The sequence below is a fragment of the Rhipicephalus microplus genome, chromosome 5 (genome assembly GCF_043290135.1).
Source record: "Rhipicephalus microplus isolate Deutch F79 chromosome 5, USDA_Rmic, whole genome shotgun sequence".
Lineage (NCBI taxonomy): Eukaryota > Metazoa > Arthropoda > Arachnida > Ixodida > Ixodidae > Rhipicephalus > Rhipicephalus microplus.
Genome location: NC_134704.1, coordinates 83,837,408 through 83,853,182, shown reverse-complemented (window position 1 = coordinate 83,853,182; position 15,775 = coordinate 83,837,408). Strand labels below are relative to the sequence as shown.

General features: G+C 43.9%; 2 protein-coding genes across 2 annotated transcripts in view; one reads left to right on the top strand and one right to left on the bottom strand.

Moving 5' to 3' along the window:
* The window catches only part of LOC119174358 (uncharacterized), a 90,295-nt gene that overhangs the window by 474 nt on the left and 74,046 nt on the right, over positions 1-15,775 (top strand). The window lies entirely within an intron of this gene.
* The window catches only part of LOC119174357 (uncharacterized), a 142,469-nt gene that overhangs the window by 71,085 nt on the left and 55,609 nt on the right, over positions 1-15,775 (bottom strand). The window lies entirely within an intron of this gene.

Genomic DNA, 15,775 nt, shown 5'->3' with positions numbered 1-15,775 from the left:
CCTCACATTCTTGTTGTCTGCGGAGTGCAAAGCCTCGTCCTGATACCTGGCCGCCCACCACTTTGCCTTCGGTGCAGTAAGGTTGGACACATCCGTCGAAACTGCAGGACCCCTCGCTGTGACAACTGTCGACGCTTCGGTCATTCGGCCGAAGATTGTGTTATGACATACGCCAACAAGCTGTGACAGCACACAAAACAGCCAGATGATAACCTACAAGAGCATATTATGGATGTCACCGAGGTTCTGGACGCAACGGGAGACACTCCGTCAATGTCATATGCTGCAGGCTCTACCACAAGTAATCCAGAAGAGGAAAGAAAGTCACTTGCTGTTGACACAGTTGAAACTTCTGCGTGCAAAGAGCCAAGTGAATCATGCAAGCAGCATACCCAAAACGACTCCGCACCACCCCTAGAACAAGTAGGAGTTCCTTTGGAGAGTGCTGTTGCGCTGACCCATAAAGATGCCGAAGAACCACCAGTACAAGATAGAGACTCTGGGCTGGATGCCGCAGAAAGTTCATCACCTGCTTGCGCTGCAGCTCCGCAGCAGCTTTTTCGTCATGGTGCAGTGTCGGAAGATGATATGCAGATCTCTACGGATACAGCAATACTGAAACGTCGCGCATCGTCCAGCTCGGATTCAAGCAAAGGGAGTGACCCAGCGTCAGTGGCTAGGGAGTCACGCCGTCGCCGAAAGTCCATGCCAAAGGGGAAGTGTCGCCGATCCCGATCTAGGAGGCCTGCTGGGGGCTCACGGGAAGCCTCAGCGCCAATTCTTGGGACTGATCAAGCGGGACGATAAGCGAATTAGAAGGTAGTCACCATGGCGCAGTCTGAGCGACTCATATTTGCCACCTTGAACGTACGCGGCCTTAGGTCTTCGCAGAAACAAGCACAACTCCGTAGACTTCTCAATCGGAAGCGTCTCGACTTTGTCGCCATCCAAGAGACAAAGATCGAGAACGAGGAAGAGACCGAGAAGGCCCTGCGGCCTTTTCTGTCTCAGTTTAATGTGTGTGTCTCACATGCTAAAGGTTTATCTGCAGGCTGTTGGTTGTTTCTGAGAAAAAGCCTACCCTGTTCAGCATTGTGCACTAGTGTTGATGAAGAGGGCAGGTATATATGCTGTGATTTTGTGTTGCAAGGATTGCCATGGAGAATTATCAATCTATATGCGTTTAATGATGTTCCGAAACGGCTTGAGTTATTTGAAAAAGTGCGTAATTTAATTGACGTCGACAGATGCACGGTACTTATGGGAGATTTCAACTGCGTATGTGAAGCTATTGATCGTTATAATTCGTCTGGAAAGAGAGACAGGAGTGGTGAGCTCTTATCCGGTATTGTAGATAATGCAGGACTAATTGACATCGGGGTCTCGAATCGGGCAACAGCATATACAAGAGTACAAGGCAGCTCTCATGCTCGCCTTGACCGGATTTACGTGTCCTCATCACTCCTATCTCGTAAAATTTCCTGCAGCACCGAAGCTGTATCATTCTCAGACCATTGTATTGTCATAGCGCAAATTGGCGAAAATCGTCACAAACAATTCCGTCCCCAGTGGGCCCTTTGGAAAATGAATGCGAAGCTCCTCTGTGATCAGGAATTCATGAATCGCGTCCAGATGGCATTGAGGCAATCTTTTTCGGTTGGTTTTCATATCTTCGCTGCTTGGGAGCTTTTTAAACAAGAAGTTCGCTCTATAGCTTTAGAAATTGGGGCTGTTAAATCTTTCTATAGAAAGAATGATGAAAAGATACTTGTTAAAAGTCTTTGCAATCTTTATGAGATGGAATGCGAAATGCCGGGAAAGTACATCAAAGATATTGAGAATATTAAGTGCCAACTACAAAGATATGATGCTGCTCGCTACCAAGCGGCACGTATCAGATCTCGGAACCAGCGCACTTTAAATTCTGAGAAACCGAGGCGCCAAGCTTTACTTGATGAGCAACGCCATGCGATTTCTAAAGTTATTCCAGACTTGTACTTTAACGATGTGCTCGTAAAAGATAACGAAGACATTACTTTGGCGTTCGAAACGTACTATAACAGCTTATTTAGCTCTCCCTCTGATGATCCTGACGCTCACCTCAAGGCTAGTTTTGTTTCTTTTGTGAACCCCTTGAAGGACAGTGATTGTGAAGTCATTAATGGGCCCATTACGCTACAGGAAATCGAGAAAGCAATCGACAACTTGCCTTTATTGAAAACACCGGGGCCTGATGGCATCTCAGGCGAATTTTACAAAGCTTTCAAGAAAACGCATGCTCCTATATTGCTGAATATTTTTCAGATGAGTTACGACATGGATACACTCCCACAATCTTTTTGCAAAAGTCACACTGTGTTAATACCGAAAACAACTGACAAGGAAAAAATTCGCTTCGTTGAGGGCTACAGACCAATATCGCTGTCAAATGTGGACTACAAAATTTTCGCAAAAGTATTAGCAAATAGATTGCAATTTGCTATGTCGATCCTCATTGGGTCTCATCAGACATGTGGGATCAGAGGTCGATCCATACAAACCAATATACATGTCGCTCGAACAATGCTTCAATACTGTCATGGTTCTCAAGAACATCTTGCAATGCTACAGGTAGACCTTGCAAAAGCTTTTGATCGTGTTCGTCATTCCTTCCTTTTTTCTCTTCTCGAACAAGCTAATGTTGGCAAAGTTGTTCTTAAAGGCGTTAAATTATGCTATAATGAATGCTCAACTCGTCTGATAGTTAATGGTCAACTCTCCAAGCCAGTTTCTATTCGCTCTTCTGTAAAACAGGGATGCCCGATGTCACCTTTTTTATTTGCACTTTATCTAGAACCACTGTGCTTAAGCATAATACAGTCGAGTTGCATTCATGGCTTTAGAATATTGGGCAGTGAGGTTAAAGTATTGGCTTATGCAGATGATGTCGCATTCTTTTGCACAGATAAACCAAGTGTCGAAAATGTGGTATATACTATTGAAAAGTTTGGCGTGGTATCAGGAGCTCGTTTAAATGCCTTTAAAAGTTTAGGACTGTGGTTTGGCTTGTGGGGTAGCACACCGAACCACTTTGCAGGGATTAATTGGACAAGAACTTCTCCAACATACTTCGGTGTACCATTGCATGCATATAGATTCAGTGCGCATTACTGGAAGGAACGTGTCCCTAAGCTGGAACGACAGACCCAGACATTTGTGCCCTATCGACTTTCGATATTTGGGAGAGCTGAAGCTTGTAATACTTTCTTAGCGACAAAACTTTACTATGTATTGCAACTTATTCATTGCGCAAGATTCTATATACAACGCTTTCATCGGATTTTCGCTACTTTCATATGGTCTTCAACTTTTGAGCCCATGCGTCGTGATAATATATTCAAGCCAGTTAGTGAGGGCGGGTTAGGACTAAAACACCTTTATCTATGGCAAATAGTGTCCCGATTCTTCTTTTTTCGAAACAATTCCCATCCTGTAATCCGTTCCTTCTTGCAGGTTACACTTGTTGATTGCTTACCAGATTTAATTGTTTCATCCAACTTCTCCGAACGCCCATGCTTGTGGGGATTCATGCAGGAAGTTTACCTCGCAGTTCAGTTCCTTAAAGCTCGCTTCTCTGTAGAATACCTGTACTCAGTAACGCGCAAGGTGCTTTATAAGGACCTACTGAGTACACTCTTCCCACCTCCATTGTACCGTTCACTGTACGCCAATCTTTCTGGTCACGATGCGTTGAAGCGAGTGCGCAAAATGTACATTCCACCGAATTCAAAAACATTCTTCTATAAACTCCACTCTGAAACATTGGCGGTAAACACATGGTTAGAAAGAAAAGGCATTTTCATTCCGTCTGTTAACTGCCGTCTATGTGATGTGCCGGAAACGATCGAACATTGCTTTGTTAGCTGCAAAGATGCCATACTATTTTGGGATGTCCTTCAGCGAGCACTGAAAAAACGTTTCGTCATTAATTCTCACACAATACGTTATCTTCTGCCAGCAACACTTGATGAAGTACCATATGATATGTTTTTCCTCATGGCTATGCACAGCTTGTGGAAGACACGAATGCAAGACCGCTATGCAGAGCCCACCACCTCTTCAAGCGCACACTTCATTCAAATGGCTATCCACCTAAAAAACATCTACGACGAGCTAGACTTTAGACCTGACTGGTACTCCGTCTTAGAGTACTGTTTGACCTCACCCCTTTTTTGTTTGTATAACACGATGTGAAGAACTCTTCATGTGAGGAACTCACGCTGTGTTAGCCATTTAGTGTTTATGAATAACGCTTGAGCGCTTACTTTGGCGATTTGATTGTACTTTTGTTCGCTTGATATTGTCTTTATTGCCCAAGTACTTTAATAAATACCATAAAAAAAAACCAGCTTAGCTCAGTGGTAAAATACTGGGCTGGCACCCAGGTTCAAGCCCCACTGTGTCTTTGGTGGTAGTTTTTTTTTTTCTAATATCGCGCGATGTGGTTGCGGACACCGGCGCCGGTGGCGGACAACTGCGCGTGACCCGAGTTGTGACCTCATAACAGCTTTCACTGTAAAAATACGGCGCGTACGAGTTCACGTACAAGACCAAAAGGAACATCAAACCGTGAACGCCCAACGGTGGCAGTGATTTGAGAGGCTGTGATTAGGAAAAAGTGTAGAATGATTCAGAGTACTTAGTACTTTACTATAGAAAAGCGTAAAGCCGTCTTTATGTTATGCGTATACCGCATACCGCAACGTGCAGACGATGCGTTTAGAAACAAAAAATCAACAATTTCGAGTACTTCGCACTCAACTATGAGAGAGCAGTGAGCCGTCCGAAGTTATATGTGTGTTTAGAAAAAGTGGTTAATGATTTAGAGTACTGTGTTTAGAAAAAGTGGGTAACGATTTAGAGTATACAAGGTACTCTACTATGGGAGAGCACAGAGCCATCCCTTGGGCCTCACACGTGATCGTTCTTAGAAAAGTGGTGGTTTGTGTGTTTAGAAAAAGCGGTTAACAATTTAGAGTACTTGGTACTCTACTAAGGGAGAAAAGAAAGCCGTCCCATTGCCGAGAAAAGACTAATACTGCAATGTGAGCGTTACATTCTAATCAACTGTGTGTCTAGAAAAAAAAGTTTAACAATTTTGAGTACTTGGTACTCAACTATGGTAGAGCAGTATGCCGTCTCTCACTGACACTCTACACTTGTGTGTTTAGAAAAGTGGTCAACGATATAGAGTACTTAGTACTCTACTATGGGGGGGGGGGGGGGGGGGGTTAGAAAAAGGGGGTAACGATTTAGAGCACAGGGTACTCTATAATGGGAGAGCTTAAAGCCGTCCCGAGGATATCATGGAAGAACATTGCTTGCACCCAACGGGTGCTTCAAGGCTATAGAGAGCTCTACACTTAGATGACCAGTAGACCTTACGCGTCTAAAAGGTGGCTTAAAGCAGGCTTGCTCGCGAAAATCCACGCGACACTTCTGAGTTTAACTCATATTTGCACTTATTTTATTATTTGCACTGCGTAGACTTGATACCGGCACTGAGCGTAGGCTACATCCTTTTGTGCATGGGCAAATATCTTTTATGTCCTTCCCCAATCGCTACCTATTTTTCCGCTTATACGTATATACCCTACCGTGACTGTAGCGTCGTATCTCCGCCTCTCCACGCATGGAGAGGAGCATTAAAAAAATAAGTCAGCATATCCACGGAGTGAATGATGGAGAGTGGAGCAAAGCATCCGTCCGTCCATTCGTTCTTGCTTCTGTCCGTCCATGCGTCCGTCTGTGTGACCGTCCATGCGTCTATTCACCCGTCCGTGCGTCCGCACGTCCATCTGTGCGTCCGTCCCTGCATTCGTCCATGCATCCGTCCCTGCATCCATTCATGCATCCATCCGTCGGTGCAGAAAGGTGCAACCTTTCTCATTCGTGTTTCGCATATCATGGATTCCCAGTGTACGTAGTATCTGCCATTTTTTTCAGGCTACTTATTCATGTTCATTCTCTATTCGTTTTGTGCGGCACTTTTATTTTGGTTTTCTGCGACATTCCTTGTTTTTATTTATTTATTCAGTGAATCCCGGCAGACAACCCCCCCCCCCCCCCCCAATCACCTTTCTGTAACGTTTTTACTGTTTTAGACGGTTTATACTGGAGAAAGTTTATTTTCAAGCCACCTTGATCTACTTTTATCTTTTTTCCTCTGACCCATAAATCGCGGGATTGAATCATTGCATAAAGTATGAAGTTGGGCATGTTGGTAAGACATAGTTGATCGACGTAGAGCGTTTAGAAACATAGGACAAGGTAAGGGACAGAAGGGAGTGCTCCCTTCTGTCCCTTCCCTTGTCCTATGTTTCTAAACGCACTGCGTCGATCAACTGAATCATTGCAGCGTCGGCTGCATTTCCGATCGAGGTGAAAATGCTGTGGGCCTGTGTGCTCAGCTTTAGGCGCACGTTAAAGAACCCTAGGTGGTCGAGATTTCCTGAGCCCTTCACTATACGGCGTCTCTCATAATAATATGGTGGTTTTTTAACGTTGAACACCACATATCAATCAATATATATTTCCTTTCTGGTAGGGCTCAAAAAAGTCGCGATGTATCTCGGATACGTCTGCACAGAAGGCTTTTGCCATCTTGTCGTCCTTTCTATAGGCTTTTTTTTTGTTTTCTTTAGTTTCACGTATCGAGAATACTACTGCCGTGCAACAATTTCGCGATTGGCGCATCGTTTCGCATCTTCGATCGTTGAGTACGATGAATGCAACTTTGTGTATTCTCCCGTGACTCGAAATCACTTTTCTCTTTTATTTTTTTTTTGCTCACTGAGATATTGAACGAGCTTTCTATTCATCTCCTCAGTCGCATGATAAATTTGTGATCCAAAAAGTACACATGTGTATGTAGACATTACATAGTCATGTCCTTTCCTGAAGCTATAGTTCCTCGAATGTTACGTTATTATTCATGGCATTGTTTTTCTGCCGGATTCACGTGTGCTAATCTAGTTCCAGGGGTCTCACTAACTCAACAGAGAACTCTCAAAGGACGCCGTCTCTGTCAAGCTAAATAATCCCGAAGTGAGGGCGAAGAAAAAAAAACAACATACATCCACTCACCTCGACTGCGAAATACATGTTTTCTTCATGTGCCGTTTTCGTAGGCAACGCTCCCTTTGAATGGAAGCAGTTGCTGCATTATCAGAGATTATTTTACCTTCCTTTTCAGTTCAGTTTTTTTTTTACTTGCAGTTTTACATCGTAATTTACTCCGTTATAAGCAGTGTCATAGCAAAGGGGGAGGGGGTTCAAGACCTCCAAACTGTTTTATTGTGGTTGCAGATATATACATATATATATAAATATATATATATATATATGCCCTCATATACATATATATATGCCCCCTCCGCTCTGAACAAACTTCTTTGCTACACCCCCGGTTATAGCCGTCTCGAATCTTCTGATTCAAACCATTGACCAAACATGCTTAACAAACTCCCGTTCTTTTTTCAAGCTTTGCTTTGAACGCCTTTCATGCTGCGTTTTGGGCGATGCATACGGTCCACTTTGTATTAAAGTGATTTGGGTTTCTTGCTGCGCAGAGTGTTCACGTTTTACTTTTTTTTTCGGACAAATTTAGAAGTCTATCAGTTTAATGTGGGAGTTTCAGTTGACTCCCAATAAGACTGAACGCTCAGTTGAAGAACCGAAAGCTCTGGGCATTGCGGTTACCCCGTGAAATTTGTACCACAATCGTGGACAAGCGGCACCAGCCTTTTTGTGCTGGAGGTTGCAACCAGCAACACTAAAAATGGCGATATTGTTGCGTTATGGTTGTGTCCGATTCGGAGCATGGATGGTGATTGATTTATTTATTTATTTATTTATTATTTATTAGAATACCCTCAGGGCCCGTAGGGCATTACAGAGGGGGTGGGTACAACATATATAACACACAAGAAAAAAAGACAAAATAAAGAAACAAGTATCAGATGTGCAAATCAGGAAGGCAACATAAGTCAACTAAAAATGTATAAGAATTCAAGCACATACAAGACAAAGATAGATAATGGAAACTGCGTATAGTTACAAGCATTGCTGAGAAATTGCAGTCTTGAATAACAAAGGGTCTGTTATTGATACAACGGAAGATGGAAGGTGGTTCCAATCGGCGGCTGTTTTCGGTAAGAAGGCTGCTGAAAAGAATTTGGTGCGGCAAAACGGAATGGCAACCTTATGCTGATGATCAATGCGCGATGAGTGGTATGACGGTTGTGAAATGAGGTCTCGCTTCATTGATGGATTGTGAAAAAATATCTTATGAAAAAAATGCAGTCGCGCCACTTTCCTCCTGACAGTTAAATTGGGTAGGTCAAGGTTAGATTTCATTTCTGATATGCTAGCAGTACGGGAATAATTAGAACAAATGAACCGAACTGAGCGGTTCTGAACAGATTCTAACGCGTTAATTAAATTTTGCTGCACGGGATCCCATATAGCGGACACGTACTCAAGCTTTGGGCGAATTAGTGATCGGTATAATAGAATTTTGAGGGACAGCGGAGCACGAGAAAAGTTGCGGCTTAAGTATCCTAGCGTTCGGTTAGCGTTATTACAGATGTAGGTAACATGCGTGTGCCAAGATAGATTGTTGGTAATGTAAACGCCGAGGTACTTATATGAAGAGACATGCTGGAGGGGAACGGCGTTAATTCTGTAGGTACAGGGGGGAGAAATAGATCGCCGGGTTATTGACATGCATTTAGATTTGTTAGAGTTGAGAGTCATAAGCCATTTATTGCACCAGGTTGAGACAGTGTCAAGGTCTGACTGTAGAAATTGGTTATCATATTCATTGTTTATTTCGCGGTAAATTACACAATCATCTGCAAATAACCTTATAGCGGAGTTAATGCTGTCTGGGAGATCATTAATATATATAAGAAAGAGTAAAGGGCCTAATACGGAACCTTGGGGTACGCCGGATGTTACTTTAGAAAGAGGTGAGTTATAGCCATTAGTTGTTACAAACTGAGTGCGATTAGTCAGAAAGCATTCAATCCATTTAAGAATGTTCGGGTCAATGTTTAAGGCACTAATTTTCAGGAGGAGTAATTGGTGAGGTACTTTATCGAAAGCTTTTTGAAAGTCAAGAAAAATGCAATGCACAAGTGAGCCGCGATCTAAAGCCGATCCTATGTCATTAGTAAAATAAAGAAGTTGGGTTTCACATGAGTAACTTTTTCGGAATCCGTGCTGGTAGGGAGTAAAAAAAGAATTTGATTCTAGGAATGAGACAAGGTTGGAGTAAATTATATGTTCTAACATTTTACAAGGAACACTGGTTAGGGAAATTGGTCTGTAATTGAGAGGAGACTGTGTGTTACCAGATTTGTGCAGAGGGACCACCTTCCCCACCTTCCAGTCAAGCGGCAAAGTGGAGGTCTGAATAGATTGCGAAAAGATTAAGGACAAGTAAATTGATGAATACAATGCAGTGTTTTTTAGAAACTTTGAGTTGATTTCATCTACGCCACAAGAAGAGGATAACTTAAGCTTGTGAATTAAATTTTGCACTCCAACGGCATCAACGGTAACAGGATACATGGGTAAAAAATCACGACTAGGCATTTGCGGCAACGCAGAAGCAGAACAACTTGAAAAAGAAGTAACAAAAAAATCATTTAATGCAATGCAACACTCTTCACAGCGAACTGGCTGCCCATCTGAGTTCGTAAGCGAAATGTTTATCTTTTCCCTAGGTTTAACAGTTTTCCAAAACTTAGAAGGGTTGGTTACAAGAATTGAAGGAAGGGTATCATTAAGAAAAACGCGCTTGGCTTCCTTGATAGCTGCTCTGTATTCGGAAAGGACAGATTTGTACACGTGCCAACGGGCTAACGAATTAGTCTGCTTTGCCTGACGGAACAACCGTTTCTTTTTATTCCGCAATTTTTTTAAGTCAGTTGAGAACCAAGGGGGGCGTTGGCGACCCTTGATAACGTATGTGGGAATGTATCGCGTGATTAAAGATTCAACTTTCATTTTGAACAAGTTCCAGTTTTGTTGAACGCTGCGATCAAAGAAGCCATCAGCAAAGCTCTCAAAATTCGATTCGAGTTCACTGTTGATTGAGTCATAATCGCCGCGTGAGTAGTCTCTTATTGTTTTGCAATTGTTTGACCGACGCCTTAAAGAACTTGTTAGATTGAAGTGCACGAAACAATGGTCACTTATGCCTGGGATATATGAAATAGAATGGACAATGTCAGGTACAGTGGTGAGAATCAGATCAAGAACATTTGATGAATTGGGGCCCATTCTTGTTGGTTGCGTTACGAGTTGGGTAAGGTTAAAGTCTTCGCACAGTTCCACGAAATGTAAACTGTCGGCTGAAAGTGAGCTTAATGAACAGGAAGGAAGTGACCAGTTTATTTTCGGGTAGTTAAAATCGCCTAGAATAAAAACAGGTGTATGCGGGTGCCTTTTGACAATATCATTCAAAGCATCATGCAGTTGCTCGCAAAACTCTGGCGTCCCACTCGGAGGGCGGTAACAGCCACAAAATATGACATTTTGATTTGTGGGGTTTAACGTCCCAAAACCACGATGTGATTATGAGAGACGCCGTAGTGGAGGGCTCCGGAAATTTGGACCACCTGGGGTTCTTTAACGTGCACCCAAATCTGAGCACATGGGCCTACAACACTTCCGCCTCCATCGGAAATGCAGCCGCCGCAGCCGGGATTCGAACCCGCGCCCTGCGGGCCAGCAGCCGAGTACCTTAGCCACTAGACCACCGCGGCGGGGCCATGGATGGTGAGACCGCCGGTACCCACAAACAGAGGCGATGTTGGTACGGACACCTGTACAACGCAGCTGGGCCTCAGGTGGGCCCGCCAGGCTAAAAGTTCATGAGTCAACAGTCGACATGCGGTGGCGTGCAATAGTCAATCTCTTCCACTCCATTGAATTCATTCCACGTGTGCATGGTCACTTCCATCTTAACTTACTTTTTTTATTAGTATCGTCCTCCGCTTACCGCAGTCCCAGAGAAGAAAGCTGTGGTTGGTTGCTTCATGACCTACACAACACTCGGTTTAATCTCAGGTTTTTTCTTGGAGATTTCATCGCAACCATACCATCCACCGTTTCTTTGTGAACCCTTGCGTATGCAGTCATGCAGTGTTTTTTTTTTTCAGCAGTGCTTGCTTTTACAGGCCTAGTTCTTTAAGAATGTTCGGTTACCTGCAGTTTCTGATGGGCAAAATTTTGACATTTCAGCTTCTGCTTCCTCTCCCACCAATCGCTTCGTCGCATTCATCTTTCTACAAGACATATCAATGCATTAGGAATGCGCATTCGTATTGCGCGCGTCTAAGTTCACTGACTCCTGCACTTTTCTTTTTTTGCCTGCCTTCTTGGTTATCTGCCATCAATCCTTGCCTTTACAGCTCGAAACCGTTCACCAATACCCGCTCTCTCCCTCACTCTTTCAAGTCTATGCGCTGATTTCTGAGTTCCATGTATCAATTTCTCCTCGACAGAAATCTCTTTCTCTTACAGAATATTCTCCTCCAGACAGTTTCGCTGTAAACTTGTGCACATATAACTACTGAAAGATTGTCATTACATGCGACTTACTGTCTTCTCAAGTTCTTATACTGCTTCATACATGACTCCCCACGATGAGGAGAACCAAGAGAAAGATGCTGTGCGAGATTTCGAGACAAATTGATTGGGTTGCGCGGCTTTAATCTGTACCCATAAGTCGTGAAAGGAAGACCACGCACCGCAAGAACACTTAAAATTTTCCCAGCAGCGGTGTTGCAGTATGGCATAGGTGAGTCAATATACTTATTGAAGTTTAGCAGCGTGTTGTAAGACGAATGTTGCAGTGAGTGTTGTGGGAATGCCACAAGAATCAATCGTAGAAATTTCGACTTGAATAACCAGTATTTAAAACGTTGCAACACTAGGGTAACTTCGGTAAGTCGTGTAAAAGTATCTTTATCACTGCTGCTACTTCAGAGCTGAAGCGCAAGTTGCATACTAACGGTGCTGCTTATAGTAGAGTGTTTATTGTGCGTATAGCGTATGGTGTCCTGTGTGGCCGTTAGTAAATGACATAACATGCTATACTAACGAAGAATTTTTTTAAAGATCGAAACCACCCATTACTATGCAAGTATAAAACCACCTATCTTATCGTACTCTTGCTACGGGAAATTACGTGCCTATCTTCCTTAATTTATTCAAAGATTCGTTAAACAGTGGAAGTAAACACAGTTAACTTAGATTTATGTGCATGAGGAAGATCCCCAAGTGGTCGAAATTACCGGAGCCCTATACTCTCATAATCATATGGTGGTTTTGGGATGTTAAACGCGGATAATTTTTAGTAAATGCGAAGCATTTCTTAGCGAACCTCGGCGAACTCGAGCGTATCTATCTATCTATCTATCTATCTATCTATCTATCTATCTATCTATCTATCTATCTATCTATCTATCTATCTATCTAGTCGCCTGCGACTTTTAGCCTGGCCATATCGATAATGGTATCAATACCAAAATTCGTATGCCATAACATGACTGTATGAAAAACATATCTGACTGAACATGAAAATCATGACATGTATGTCATGAATGTCATGGTTTACATTTCATGGTCCTGCAGCTCTTGCGACGGTTTCGTTCACATTGAATGGTGCAAAACTGGTATGGTATGACATAATTGCATGGCAAACACAAGCGACAGACCCTAACACAAAAATCATGACATGCGTGTCATGTAACAACATGACTGCATGTCGCACTCTTGATGCGCTCGCGGCCGTTTCGCTAGCTTCACTTATACCAAATTTGGTATTACGGGACGTGAATGCATGACGAAGGTATGATATTGATGCAAACATGATAATCAAGAGATGCCGTGTAATGTAACAACATGACTACATGCCACGCTCATGATGTGCCCGCTGCCGTTTCGCTAGCTTCACATGTACCCAACTCGGTATTACGCGATGCGAACGGACGAAATAGGTAATTGACACATCCAGACATGATAATCACGACATGCGTGCCATGTAACAACATGACTACATGTCACACTGATGATGCGCTCACAGTAGTTTCGCTAGCTTCACATATGCCATATTCGGTATTACGTGATGTCAATGGATGACGAAGGTATGTGACTGGCGCAAACATGAAAATCATGAGATGCGTGTCATATGAGAACATTACTACATGCCACAGTCAAGGTGCCAATACGTTTCGGCGTGACGCGGTGCGCGTGCTCACCGGCGTTCATTTCATCGCGTCACGCCGGCGTGGCCACACCAGGCACCGGTCCAACGAGAATTAAAGAAAAATTGCTGGAGTGGAAGCTCCATCAATGCCTTGCCAGCAGAAGTGAAGCCGTCTTTTGCCACTGCCAAGATGGCGGAAACATGCTATTAGATGCGGAGCATCTTATACTCGCGCCTTGTAGTGCGCCGTCCGCGCCGTCCGCACCGCTTCTCGAACATTCGACAGCTGACGCGCGCGCATGCGCCGTCGCGCCGTCGCACACTCTTCCACCATCTGTGCATCCCTTCCTCCTCTACACACCGCGCGCGCTTCACTCCTCCACCATCTGTGCACCCTTCCTCCTCTACACACCGCGTTCGACATCTACGATTCTCCTGATTCTCCAGTGGACGCGCATGTGGCGTCGCGCTTCGAGAACATTCAACAGCTGACAGTGCATGCGCCGTCGTGCTGTATATATACTCAAGGTCGGCGCTCGCTCGCTCAGTTGCCGCTCGTCGGTTGGTTTGTACGGCGCGTCGACGTCCAAGGTCGCGGTGAAATGAATTCCAACGAATCCACAAACACAATGATCGACGTCCCTTCGACCAGCGCCGCCCTTTCGCATACGTGTGTACGTGTTCACTTATTTAACACCCCCTCCTACAACCACGTTAACCAATTTAGCCATCGACCCAAGTAAGTCGCAATTTAACACCCCATTTCACAACCACGTTAACCAATTTAGCCATCGACCCAATTAAGTCGCACTTTAGCACCCCGTTAACCAATTATATGGTCCGCATCCTCCTCAGTGTTCCCCCGAGGGAAGCTGCGGGCAATTTTTTTTCTGATGGTGCCCATTTAAAGATCAAGTGGGTTTGATTTGTTATATAAATTCAACGGTAGTTTTATGTTAAAAGATAGTTGTTCCCGACGACATAACACACAGAAACGAGTATAGATGATTGAGTCTTTAAAGAACTTTGCCTCCAATTAGAGGCTCACTAAGGAAAACTAGTAACTGTAAGACACACTTGGACCACTATGTGACAAGAAAAAGTTCCCACATTAAACTTGTTGGGCGTGCGAGGAAAACGCTTCGTTTTTATTCGCTGAACGGTGATAATTTATCATGCCCCTAGTAAGATGGCCACCACAGCCGCCATCTTGCCAGTGGAACGGCTTCACTCCTGGGCAGTCATTTCCACTCCAGCAATCTTTTTTAATCCTCCTTTTTAGTCCTCCTTTTTAATCCTCCTTGCACCGGTCCTGCCATATTAGAGTGTACTAGAACTAAGCTTCTAGTACACTCTAGCCATATACTCGCAGACACGCGCCACGCTCCGTTGCTTTGACGCATGCGCGTTTCAGTGCTTCAGGCGTCCCTCCGTCACGAAAAGAGGGAGACCCAATGTTGTCTGGGTAATGCATCGGTGCGAAATGCAGCATGTCGCACTTCGCGCTGGTTGCCGTCGGGCCGCGTTGACGTACGCTGGTCGCGCCTGGCGTCAGACTAAAGAGTGCTCGCGTTTTGCTAACGTAGCATCACTGTGCCCTGTGTGCGCTCGTGGCCGTTTTGCTATTTCCACATATACCAAATTTGGTGTTACGGGACCTCAATGAATGACGAATTATATGACTGGACCAAACATGATAATCCTGACACGCATGTAATGTAAGAAAATGACAACCTACCACGCTCATAGCGTGCTCGCGGCCATTTCGCTAGCGCCCCATATACTAAATTTGGTATTACGTGGTGTCAATAGACGACGAAGGTAAGCGACACATCCAAACATGATAATCATGACACGAAAGTTATGTACGGCCTCGTTCACCTCCACCTCGTAACGTTGTGCTGATTTTAAAGTGACATATGAACATATATCATTCCTGCTTCGCTTATCATCGATTCCCACTGTACTTGAGATCTTCTAGTTTTATTATTATTATTATTATTATTATTATTATTATTATTATTATTATTATTATTATTATTATTATTATTATTATTATTATTATTATTAAACGCAGTTAACTTACTCTTTCGACTAAGTCGCGTGTTTCAAGTGGGGGAGAATAAGTATTTGCTTGGCGCAGCGACCAGAACCAGCGTTTTATAAACGTTGGCCAGAACAAGAAAGAGTACATATTTTTTGTGGTAGTTATTGAAAACAGCCATGACAAAGCAAAATCGTGCTACAAGATTGAGTTGACTAATCACCTTTTTGATATAATGGCATTGCTGACAAACAGTGAAACGGGACTCCGCAGCCTTCATTGATTGTGGCCCCGCCATGGTGGTCTAGTGGCTAAGGTACTCGGCTGCTGACCCGCAGGTCGCGGGTTCGAATCCCGGCTGTGGCGGCTGCATTTCCAATGGAGGCGGAAATGTTGTACGCCCGTGTACTCAGATTTGGGTGCACGTTAAAGAACCCCAGGTGGTCGAAATTTCCGGAGCCCTCCACTAC